This window comes from Mercenaria mercenaria, chromosome 7, assembly GCF_021730395.1.
Source record: "Mercenaria mercenaria strain notata chromosome 7, MADL_Memer_1, whole genome shotgun sequence".
NCBI classification, from domain to species: Eukaryota; Metazoa; Mollusca; class Bivalvia; order Venerida; family Veneridae; genus Mercenaria; species Mercenaria mercenaria.
Genome location: NC_069367.1, coordinates 4,881,753 through 4,894,761, shown reverse-complemented (window position 1 = coordinate 4,894,761; position 13,009 = coordinate 4,881,753).

Here is a 13,009-nt window from a genome sequence, read left to right as displayed (position 1 = left end):
ATTTCTTACTGTTAAGTAAGATACTTGGGAAAATTGTGAAACAATTGCAACTTCATTGACACAGAAACCAGTACTGGCGTCACATGACTTTTGCCTACTACTAAAACACAATTTGCATTGACGAGAGACTCCCCAGGAGAGAACCGTTGTGAATGAAATAACATTTCACACAAAAGATATTGTATTTTATTAAGTTAACGAGCCAGTGTTCGTGCTGAATAATTGTACAGCAAAGAGGAATTGTAAGTAGTGTTGTGAGACCCGTGATATTGTCAGAGAACAGGAAATCGGAGGCGAATATGTCTTGTTTTCCCCTTCATTTAAGGCCACATTAAAAAATTAAGTGTTTGCTAACGTCCGACCTACTCTGCCGGTAGGTATTGTACCTTATTCGTGCGCTATTAGTTTTTCTCACATCTCTCACGAGAATTCTAACACGATCCGATTTTTTTTCCTATTAAAAACAGAAGGCAGAAAACAGTGAGTTATTATAAAACAAATCACTGTTCTGACGTCACAGTTATTACGCCATGCCGTCAAACGACATAGCGGCGCGCTGGAAAAGAAACCGATTGAAAACGGGCAAATATTTAATGCATGTCATCAAGGATGTACTTAAAAATCTTTTGTAACGTGTTAGAATCGAAATAATATATCTCATTTAGTGATTTGCTCTTGAATAAATCATTGTTTGTCGTTCAGATGCGTATTATTATATCACTCGGGCTGCGCCCTCGTGATATAATTCCTTCGCATCTGAACTCTTAACAATGATTTATTCAACGACAAATCACTGGATGAGATATGTTATTTCTTAAATATAAGACAAACGAATAATAGATATGTATTAGGGTATTTTATGCATATATGAAAGATTCTATTTTTCTGCGACATATTCAACACTGTTAATTTTATGTCAATTTTCTTCCCTTCGACTAAATTAATGTCATATTTGTAATTTGCGCAAAACCCCTACAAAATGATAAAACAATAACTTACAATTTGAAGTGATAATTAAAATAAACTGGTTCACATAGATAAATGATTCGGAAATGTTCTTTATTTGTATGATTTCAAAAATAAAATGTAACGATATGTAGTAAGTTCCTTTTTTATAGTTAATTCTACACACTCGAATGTTACCAAAGCAAACCATCTACATACATGTTTCTTAAATATACTGCCCTACACTTCAAACTAGGAGATAAGTTTTGATATATTTTTTTGAGTGTTTCTAAATTTAACCAAAAAGAATATCAAATCAACTTTTTGAAACATACGAAAGTATTTAAACTGGAGCAAGTTTTAAACACTGAAAGTAAAAAAAGAAATTTGTTAAAATTATAATGTCTCAGTAATGATAAATCATACTGTGAGTATATTTCCACCAGTTAAATATTTTTATATCTCATCACTCACACTGTGAAAATATGAAATCTATATTTTCACACTATGAGAGATATACAGTGTGCCCATACCACGTGACTTTGACGTCATTTTATGGCTAAGACGGCAAGCCAAATTCCGTCGATTCGATTCTTCAAAGTGGCGTAAGTTCTTTATCTCTTGATCAAATATGACCAAATAAAGCGCAGGCTAAGGAAAAAAGTGAGTACTTCACTCACAAGTAAACGGTTTTATCAACAGATGAACAGTTTTGGCCTGAAAACGGGAAAACTGTTTTGTTTAGAGAAAATGAGCATGGTAAGACGGCAAGCAAGAGCCCTTTTTGACAGAAAAACGGATGATTGTACACATCAGAGATGTCGCACGTATTACCGATTCACAGGAATTTAATGCCGGCTCTGTGGGAGGCCTTAATTGACAAAAATGCAGCAGAATTATTTAAAAACTTTTAAAAAATCCAAAATATGCTAAGACGGCAAGTCCGCTAAGACGGCAAGTCATTTTTATTAGATATACCTGGTTGCACCAACTTACGTAATCAACACTTCCGTGGTTACAGGCCGTCCATCCTTCTATCAATCCGTCCGTCAGTAACATTTTTACTATGTTTCATCAATGCTTGTGAAATGAAATAGAGAAAAGTGGAAACTTTACAGATTGCCCGACAAGACAAAAACGAAAATGTTGCAGGCTCGGTTTGATTGAGCCTGTTCATGGACGGTAGTGGAAATGCATGCTACCGTCCACGCCCTCCACGCCCGGGTTGAGCAGAACTCAACATTTACCCATGCAAAAAGTACAGTAAGCAGTAAAGAGACATCCGCAGATGTATTCAAACGGCGGTGAACATGGAACCTTCAATGAACACTTACATAAAAGTTCAGTGACATTCATTGATCATCTTTCATCTCCTCCTTCAATCACTAGTGCTGGGCAAAAGAGATATGAACGGTTTATCCTCACTGTTTTCTCATTAAGGCAAAACAATTATTTTAACTTTGGACCATACACCGTTTTTGGTGGAATTACACACTATCATTGAAGCTACCATATGCATCGCCGAATGGATACATCATCGGATGTTGCTAAATTAAGGTGGTTGAGACTATAATTACCGTATTCCAGAGCTTGCAAAAATATCAGACTAACCATTTTCACTGAAAGACAGATTAATCCGCAGTAAGGTTTTTTGCCCGTTTTTTCGGGCTAATCGACAGATATTCTTATTGATGTTTTCTGAACATTGTTCTACAGTCGGTTGATATTTTCATACATATCTAAATACAATAAGGTTAAAGAATGCGTCATTTCGTATTGAAATTATGTTTTTAAGTCTGTTGATCCATCGAGCATGACTAAGTTGAAAAGCGAAGGTTTATTCCTTTAAAACAATTCAGAAAAACCGCAGACGTGACCGAAGCGCATGAAAATATGCCGTTAAAAAATAGTTCAAAACGTATAAGAAAGATTTCTCTAGTTTAGCCTTAATATATAATGCACTCGTCAGTAATAAAACAGCATATGATCTTAATAATTTTTTCTAGTTGTATAGGATATAGATCTGCATGCGATTCTTTCTACCTGTCCTGATTCGAATGACAAGGGAGATTACTGTGTAGGAGTAAGCTAAATGATAAACTGCTTTATTTTATTTAAAAATATATTTTTTTTCTGAATTACTTCCCTTTATTCTTACTTTATCCTTATTTTTGTACAGCTTTTATAACGACCGATTCATATTATTTATTATTTAACATTTTACTTTATCGTTTTAATATCTCTGTAAGGCTGATGCAAAACTAAGTCAAAATATTTGTTTAAAATTCTTTCTTATAAATAATTATATCTGTAGTATATTAATTGCTACAGTGTTCCACTGTTACATGGAAAGCTACACGTTACAGGTTAAAGCCCTGCTCCGCGGCTATTCAAATTCTTTTGTGTGTATGCAACCCATGATTACAATAGGTAACAGTTAACGGCCACGTGTCAACCTTTAGCACGCAAAACCACAGGTATTTCATATAGAATTCATATACAACAGACTCTATTTTGACAGACGTCACTGTTCATAGTCAGGATTTTCATGCTTTTTCAGTGACAACTCAAGGTTAAAAGGTAGGACGGGAGCAGGGCTTTAAGGAAAATGGTCGTGCTGCAAGTACACGTCTGGTTAACTTACCTATTTGTCTCGATATTTAATGTAATAACCTATATTAATTATACTTAAAAGATAAATAATTGACATTCCTTGCAAATCCTGAATACATTTAGATGTTAGGGGTACTTTACTTTGACTTTTAACAACATTACATCAGTTCCGGATTATTATAATTGTTATTGAATTGAAAAATTTACATGAAAGTTGACATTTTGATAAACGTTAATAAAACAGAGTAAAAGCTACAGAGATTTTAAAATAGATTATGAAGCAAAATAGAATCAAAACAGTACATAACGAGAATTTATAGTCGGTTAAAAATCTCATCAGAGCTAATGTTACTTGTAATTTGACTTTCCGACTCAATTAATAAATCTTATCTTAATGTATCAAATGTTGGTGTTTGCCTGATGTGAAGTTTCTAAGTATGTGTGCCCGATAAATGAAACTGTTTGATTTCGTTTAAGCAAAAAAAAAAAGCATATCAACGGGGCATTTGCGTCTTCTCCCGATGATTTTCATGTGTATAGTTCCTTTTCTTATCTCAAAACTGCATGGAAGTCGAAACAGCAGGATCTTGGGGTAGATACAGGTCTAGTTTCCATTTGGCGGACCCCACTGACTTCTGCTGTTGTTGTAGCAGGGTCGGTCGTTTGTACAAACATTTTTAACAAGGTAGTGGAGTTTAAAGACAACAACACATGAATTAAAGAAGTAGGGTTGCAACATTTTTAATGTTTTGGTGACACGATTACTTAAGTCGTGACATCAGTACATTTTATTTTATTAGGCTCGGCTAAACAAGAAGTTGATTTTGCAGAAATGTGTAGAATTATACAACCCTTTCTCCAAAAATTGTGAAAGTTGGTGTATTTGTGGGTGGTTCCAATACTTCCGCTTTCATAGCCTTGGGTATTGTTTAATCACCCCTTGGATATGGTGCCTGCTTTTTAATTTTGTCTTTTGACTGTTCCTGTGATACGCAGGCTCCATAACCTCAGATCCCCTTCCTAAATTCCAGTTTGTTTAGTTCTGTCCATTGTTCTCTCGTTTGGGGCAAACCGTTTATTTTATCTGGGGACCAAACGCCGCTCATCATGGAATTACACGCCTCAACACGTGTATCATTGAAGGTTCCATGTTCACCATAGTTTGAATATATCTGCGGATGTCTCTAAATTGCTTTTTGTACTTTTAGCATGTGTAAATGTTGAGTTCTGCTCAACCCGGGGCTAGAGGGCGTGGACGGTAGCATGCATTTCCACTACCATCCATGAACAGGCTCAATCAAACCGAGCCTGCAACATTTTCGTTTTTGTTGTGTTGAGCGACCTGTGGAGTTTCCACTATTTCTATTTTAATATGTGATATCGTGTTAAATTTTTGGGGAAAAAATAAGATTTTTCTATTCTACTCAATACTTTGAACACGTTACATAGAAATACTTTTTAACGCATGTCTTCTTGCTTATAGACTGAGTTAAGAATAAGATTCTTATTTGTCAAAACATTATTCTATATATCTGAAAATTGTGTTTTTGATTTGTGGAAGTCGACAAAATGACTCTTCTTAATAAGTAGCCTTATTTTTAATACATAACGATTTGTCAAGAAAACATTAACTCAAAAATTATATGTACAACAGACTTGTGAACATATAAAGTAGTATTGATTAGGTCAAAAATGTGTATTATTTGTTGTTGCCTGCTGCCAACTGTATATTGTTCTTTAGTTTTCGAAACGCTATAACATACTTTAATCCAAAGACCGGCACGCAGAGGTACATCCAAGATGGTATACATGTGTAGCTTTTGAATTCTTAACCTTTCTAGAACAGTTCTCACTTATATGCCAATCCTGCTAGAGCAAATCATAATTCTCGTTTAATTTATCTATTAAGCCTCACAATTTAGCAACTGTACCAAAAAAAAAAAAAAAAAAAAAAAAAAAAACCATATAATGTACAATGTAGTTCAAAACATCATATGACTTCACTTATATAACGGTTCTTTGATGTTTTCCTATAGTTTTGACAAGAAGTAGAATGATCTACTATTGGTAAACATCCAATGACCGCTTGTAGAGAAGTGCGACTCCATAGACGATATTACTATAAAAAATGACTTGCCGTCTTAGCGGACTTGCCGTCTTAGCGTATTTTGGATTTTTAAAAAGTTTTTAAATAATCCTGCTACATTTTTGTCAATTAAGGCCTCCAACAGAGCCGGCATTAAATTCCTGTGAATCGGTAATACGTGCGACACCTCTGATGTGCACAATCATCCGTTTTTCTGTCAAAAAGGGCTCTTGCTTGCCGTCTTACCATGCTCATTTTCTCTAAACAAAACAGTTTTCCCGTTTTCAGGCCAAAACTGTTCATCTGTTGAAAAAATCGTTTACTTGTGAGTGAAGTACTCACTTTTTTCCTTAGCCTGCGCTTTATTTGGTCATATTTGATCAAGAAATAAAGAACTTACGCCACTTTGAAGAATCGAATCGACGGAATTTGACTTGCCGTCTTAGCCATAAAATGACGTCAAAGTCACGTGGTATGGGCACACTGATATAGCTGCCGATCTACTTGTACATTGTGTATAAATTTTAAATTATTTGCTTCAAAACAGGATAAAAATTGTAGTCGCAATTTGGTCTTTATAGTATATTTCTCGATTCAGTTATTTTACTTAATGAGAATTTCATAACGTTATGCAGCAAAATAAAAAATAAAATGGAACTTTGTGTTGTGTGTGTCTTTATAACGTCACAACACGTATGACGTCATGTCTGTTTACGCGCGTCTGTTTCCCGCGCTGAGATTACAATTGTTGAAAATGCACATTTCAACGTAATTAAGCATAAAATAAAAAGAAAAATTGTTTGTTTTAAGTGAATATGGAATATTTATTTTATGGTTATTGGTGAAATACTGGAAAATAGCAGTGAGATATAAATCGATATCACTCACAGTGCCGAACTTCTTTTTTTCCAGAGAAATTATCTCCCTTGAAATATATATTCTTTAATTACCTCCCTTTGCTGCCTTTAAAATTACTGGATTATACTAATACTCAAGCCATACACGAGTCATGAACTGCTAGACAATCCTATATAGAACAGGCTAGCTATATAATTAAATTTGCAAAAGAAATAATGTTACCTTTGTCAGCTTGGTTGCTAGGCCTTGCCATAATTTCATGTAGCTACAGATATATGTGTGTTTCCTCTACTTTTTTCCATTGGTTCACTATCGTGTGGTAGATCTTACTGGCGACAGCACATTTAGTTGGTTGTTGTCTTAGTTAATTATCACAAGACATCAACTCAACCTTATGTAATATGCCAGCATTTACTTTCCCACTCCAAGCCCAGCCAGTTGTGTTCCAACTTCCATGCATTTTGTTATGCTATGCAGCTCCTAGATCAATATTTCCTAGCTATTTCTATTGAATCCATGATGATATTTAATTCTGCAGCTTGATTTTCCATGGACATACGCATATTCCACAGTTGTTTAGATTTTTCGTGTTGTTTTTTTTAATCTGACACTCAGCGTGTGTTTTGGTAAACAAAGCAAGCTTCCGGTTATTCAACGAACTGACGGATTGACCCGAAAAGATTTAATTATGCTTCTACTTAACTACCGGCATTTGTCAATGTCTCTGTTAGCCGCGGACTGTGTATTTTTACACAAAATATTTAAATGCAGTTTTTGTTTGTCGCCTTCTGTTTTTAAAAATAAAATGGCGTCGTGTTGATTTAATGAACCTAATCACCAATATTCGATATTAATGTGCCTAAGTGTCCATGGTAATTTAGCGGATGTATCATATGAAACACGGTAGCTTAAATAAATCCAAATTTCGCCATAAAATATTGGATTTATATGAACATTTATGCACGTAATAAACAGAAAATTCGTTGATCTTCACAAGCTAGCATAAAATAAAAAGAAAATTTGTTTGTTTGCAGTGAGATATCGAAATATATCATCACCGATAAGGGAGACAATTCTGATATTTTCACTCAGGCTCCGCCTTCGTGAAAATATTCAATTGTCTCCCTTATCGGTGATGATATATTTCGATATCTGATATTTTCACTCAGGCTCCGCCTTCGTGAAAATATTCAATTGTCTCCCTTATCGGTGATGATATATTTCGATATCTCACTGCAAACAAACAAATATCCTCTATATCTCACCTCGAAGTGAGAAAAGTTTCACTATGCGCTCGTGAAAATATTTGAAATTTTCTCACTTCTTCACTCAAAACAAACAAATATCCTTTACATATTTAGATACAGAAAAACATTTTGCGAAAACTTCTGTCTTATTCTTGTTAGAATCATATTGTTCATTTACTTATGAGCCTAAAATATATTGTTAAATAATCACCCCATTAATACATGAATGAAATAAAGGTTGCTTACTTGACTAGGTCGATGAAACTTGTAACACAAAATAGGACAATATTCCCCAGTAGCATTAAGCGTCAATATGTGCGTCTCCTGACAATAGATTAATGACTTTTGATTATCAATTGGAACATAAATGGTACAGTTTGATAAATTGCTGTTCTACGTGTTAAGACATTTAATTGACTACTGATCAACTTAATTGAGGGAATCAAATACTTACTGCGAAAACAAGACAAGAACACTATGCAGTCAGTGTAATAATGCGGCCAGGTAATAAAAGATTATTGCCCTTGTAGTGTGTTTAGGAAGACTAAGGAACTGTTTATTTCCCACTATTTTCAATGCATTTCAATACATTTGCCTACTGTATTTTCCTGTCGTAAAGAACATTCGAGATTAATGTGTAATATTAAGCAACCAAGCGTCCGAGGTGGGTCAAAATATTGGGTTTTACCGAATTTATTTTGTTAGATGAACAAAACAATACCTTCGCTTGATTACGTTTAATAGCATTCCAAGAAATGTTGGATATTCAGTTGCTGTGCCGACTAGTTTTGGTGTTTCAACTCAAAATGAATAAACCATGAAACGTAACCAGGAGATAATTTGCTACGTCAGTCAAAACAGATGTGAATGTTGCGCTAATATTACAAACATAAAACATGTATATTTTACAACAACATTTGAGCCGTACCATGAGAAAACCAACATAGTGGCTTTGCGACCAGCATGGATCCAGACCAGCCTGCGCATCCCCGCAGTCTGGTCAGGATCCATGCTATTCGCTTTCAAAGCCTATTGGAATTAGAGAAACTGTTAGAGAACAGCATGGATCCTGACCAGACTGCGTGGATGCGCAGGCTGGTCTGGATCCATGCTGGTCGCAAAGCCACTATGTTGGTTTTCTCATGGCACGGCTCAATTATAAAATGTCCAGTTTATTGACGTGATAGGCATGTGTTGATTGGCGAGATTTAAATTAAATTGTCACTTGGCTATAATCTGCAGTCATTTTGTAAGTACATATATTATGAAACTCAGTATTTTACTTCGAGGGGTAATTGAATTTCAACTTAAAACGATATTGTGTGCCGGTGTTTTTTAGACGGGACTCGAAAAGTGTCTTCGAGATAGTCGGGAGATAAGCGTTTTCGATATATTGAGTTTCAACTGTAGTCATTACAACTGGCAACTTCATTTCAACTTTCGAAATGAAGTGTTTCTCAGTAGGCAACAACGTTACAAGAAGAGATGATGTGAGAACGGGACAATTCTTATAACGTTCTTCCGTCGAGAATTCTCTAACATTGTATACAAATTTCATTTTGAGTTCCTAACAACATGTTCTTTTCTATTCTTCGAACTATTTTATTTTTGTTTTCTATATTTAGGAAAAGAGGTCAAATAATTTATTATATTGTAACCATGTAAGACAAAACCTTTGTATGACGTTCTCTTCAGGCTTCTAAATATTCCCTACCTAAATTACCCTACCTTTTAGCTTCGAAACAATACCTTTTCACCTGAATTCAGGGCAAGAAACTCTTTAAATTCATGGAAACTAACGCATTGATTCAAGGTATGATATGTCCTAATTCAAGGCAGCTAAGTAGTTCATATAACAGTCCAACATTCAGTCATTTTTTCAGATATATATAGATAAATATAATCATTGTGAAATTGTTTCCAATGGGTAAATATGTTACAATAACTTAGACTTGCTGTAGAAATTAATAAACTTCAACAAGATATGAAATGAAAAGAGACTGTAACGTTCACAAAGCAAAATAGCCGGACAAGATTTTCGCTTTAAAAGTGAAAAACTGACATGCTGTGTTTCTAATTTAAAAAAGCTATTTGTGGATATCAGCCATGACAAAATCTCATGAAAATTTCAATTATTAAGAGATATTTTCACTGCATTGCTAGACGATTAGACAAGATGATATGCCTACAATATAAATGAATTATTTTAATTGTCCATGGCTTTATCAAATATATGTTTTTAAAGTAGTATAAGTAAAAGTCGCCCTTCCAATGGCATTCACTTTATAAATAATAAATATCAGTTGAGAAGTACAGCTTGTAATTGACGTCTTGGCACGTGTCTCATTGACGTCTAGTAACGTATCTGTGATTTACATCTAGTCACGTGTCTGACTGACGTCTAGTCACGTGTCTCATTGACGTCTAGTAACGTATCTGTGATTCACATCTAGTAACGTGTCTGACTGACGTCTAGTCACGTGTCTCATTGACGTCTAGTAACGTATCTGTGATTCACATCTAGTAACGTGTCTGACTGACGTCTAGTCACGTGTCTCTGATTGACATCTTGTTAAACAACTCATTACTACCTGTCATATTAACTCTGAGCAAAAAGGTATATTTCATTGTAAGAAGTATCATAATGTTTGGTCGGCTTATGTAACCTTTTTTAATTTAAGTTCACATTGTTAAATTGAATTAATAAGATACATTTATTTCATGAAAGCAAATAAAATCCCATAAACCGCCTGTGATATGCATGTTATGTTAGCCCTGGCTTGCGGATATTACTCTGACCAAAAATGCAGACTGAACTCCCAAGTCACCCATAATCTTCAACATATTCCATCATAAAACGCCACACACAATTACATGATTATTCTAATCTTCTATCATGCTAGAAAACTTCCTAGGCAATGAGCGGTAATATGACCACAAATCAATAGATATTTCGGCAAAGGACTTGTATTTTATATCAATTATTTATAACTCCTGATTATTACAATTCCGAATGAGAGATAGCCGTAGTTTAAAGCTCTGGAGTATTTAAATGCCGCCATTATACTAATTCAATTTACGTTTATGCAGATACTTCTGGGAAATATACCGAGGAAAACTCAAACTGCTCAAAATGTTTGATAACGCATTCTAAATTCTTGATCAGTCAATTTTTTCTCATTTCTTTTTCAAGGAATTATTTTAATATTACCCATGGTATACTTGATTACTATCTTTCAAGCAAATTAGGATTTACTCAAACAACGCTCATTACTTAGAACATAACAAACCTTAACTGAAAATAAACAACAAACAAAACAACAATTAGTATCTAACATAAAAATCCACATTCCAAAGAACGCCGCTTCTCCGAAACGAAATCATACACCACAGGGGGCCGATGCATGTCGGACTGTCTTTAAACAGAACTGAGTGTAATGAATTTTTTCGGTGCTCTGGAGCCAAAATCATAAAAGTTCCATACCGCTATATGTCTACTCCCGGTGATACGTGTTTTTGCTTCACATAGGAACGCGTACTCTGGTAAAACGGCAAGGAAAAGCATATCATTAACAATTTCCCCATGACCTTCAATAGCTTACTTCTTGAACCAAAACAAAGTAAATGCACACCCCACCCCTCCCCCTCATGGCCGAATGGTTAAGGTCACAGACATCGAATCACTGGACTCTCACCTCTTTGTGTTCGAACCTTGCTTGGTATGTAGAAATATTTCACGTGAGGGAACCATCCAGTTGGCTTACAAAAAGTCGTTGGTTCTACCCAGTTCCTGCTCGTACATCAAACAAAGCCTGGAGTGGCACCTGAGGTGTTATTCTCTCATTAAAGGGCTGGAAATAACCATATGATCTTAATTGAGCCGGTTTGACGATAAACACAACAAAAGAATCAAATAGCATGCGTATTGTCCAGTGGAAAATGCTTCAAAACGCTCTAGTTGTATGTTGCTATAGTATATAAATATTGCATTCCTGAGAGGGTGATATGAAAAATGTTCACCACGAGATATATGAATATCGACCGAGGCGCCAGCCGAGGTCTATATTCATATTTCGAGGGGTGAACATTTTTCATATCACCCTCTCAGGAATGCAATATTTATTTTATTATACCGAAATGACATTAAAGGTCAAAACATTTATTGTAAAATCAACATATAATAATGATTTAAATGATTTATCTAACGTTAAAAAGGAATTACCAAATAATGGAGACTGAATTAAGGAGCGCTTACTTGTTAGCATTCGGACGGCAACTCTTTGTGTAATAAGACACTTTTGATAGATTTAGTCGAGACGTTTGCATATCGCTGAATCCTATGTTTATGCGCATAATTATTTCAACATTGTGACATACTGCTGAAATCGCTAGCAGTAACATTCGAAAAACGAAAAACATTCTAAACGAAATATATATGTGTGAGCACTTATTTTCTTAGTTAGATCATTTCCAATCTCATGGAAATAGTTTCGATTTAATATTTGACAAAAGTTGTTTTCGAAATTTTTGGCACATAGAACTAAAAGAAAAATCGGCCGGGTTCACAAATGAAAGAAATTTAATCCTAAATTATAAAAGCACATCTTCTGAAAAGTTAACGTCTCAGTCTTTTACTCAGTGCAAAAGTATCAATATCTAAACGGGAGATATGATAAAATAATATCACATGCGCAGAAAAACAAAATAGCGCTTTTGCGCAGGTGATATGAAATTATGTATCATATCACATGCGCAGAAACTGAAAATAACGATTTTGCGCATGAGATATAGAATTACTGGGAAATATGATAAATTATTCAAGTTAAACTAATGGGAAATTTGCATTGGATATTTATGTGAGGTATAATAATACAAAATATATAATGTAAGGGTAGATTTCCCCCATAGAACAACACATTGTTGTCCTTTGACTTTTCCCCATCAAAGAAACGCAGTTTGCGTCGATTGTAGATTCCAAAAGGACGAAAACTTGAATATCAGTTCAAAAGCAAGAAAACAAAATACAGTTTAAACATTAATGAGAACAGATATTCAAACGAATGTGCCACATCCTAAGAATGCAGTTTCCTCCAGACTAACAAGTACAGAAGTGTATGTGTTATGAACATACATGTACCTGTATGTTCATAACACTACACAGAGGCAAAGTCAAATGTATATACAAAGAGATAAAAACAAACTAAATAAAGAAGGAAATGCTACAAAGGACAAATTAACTAACCATATGAACATGTACTCC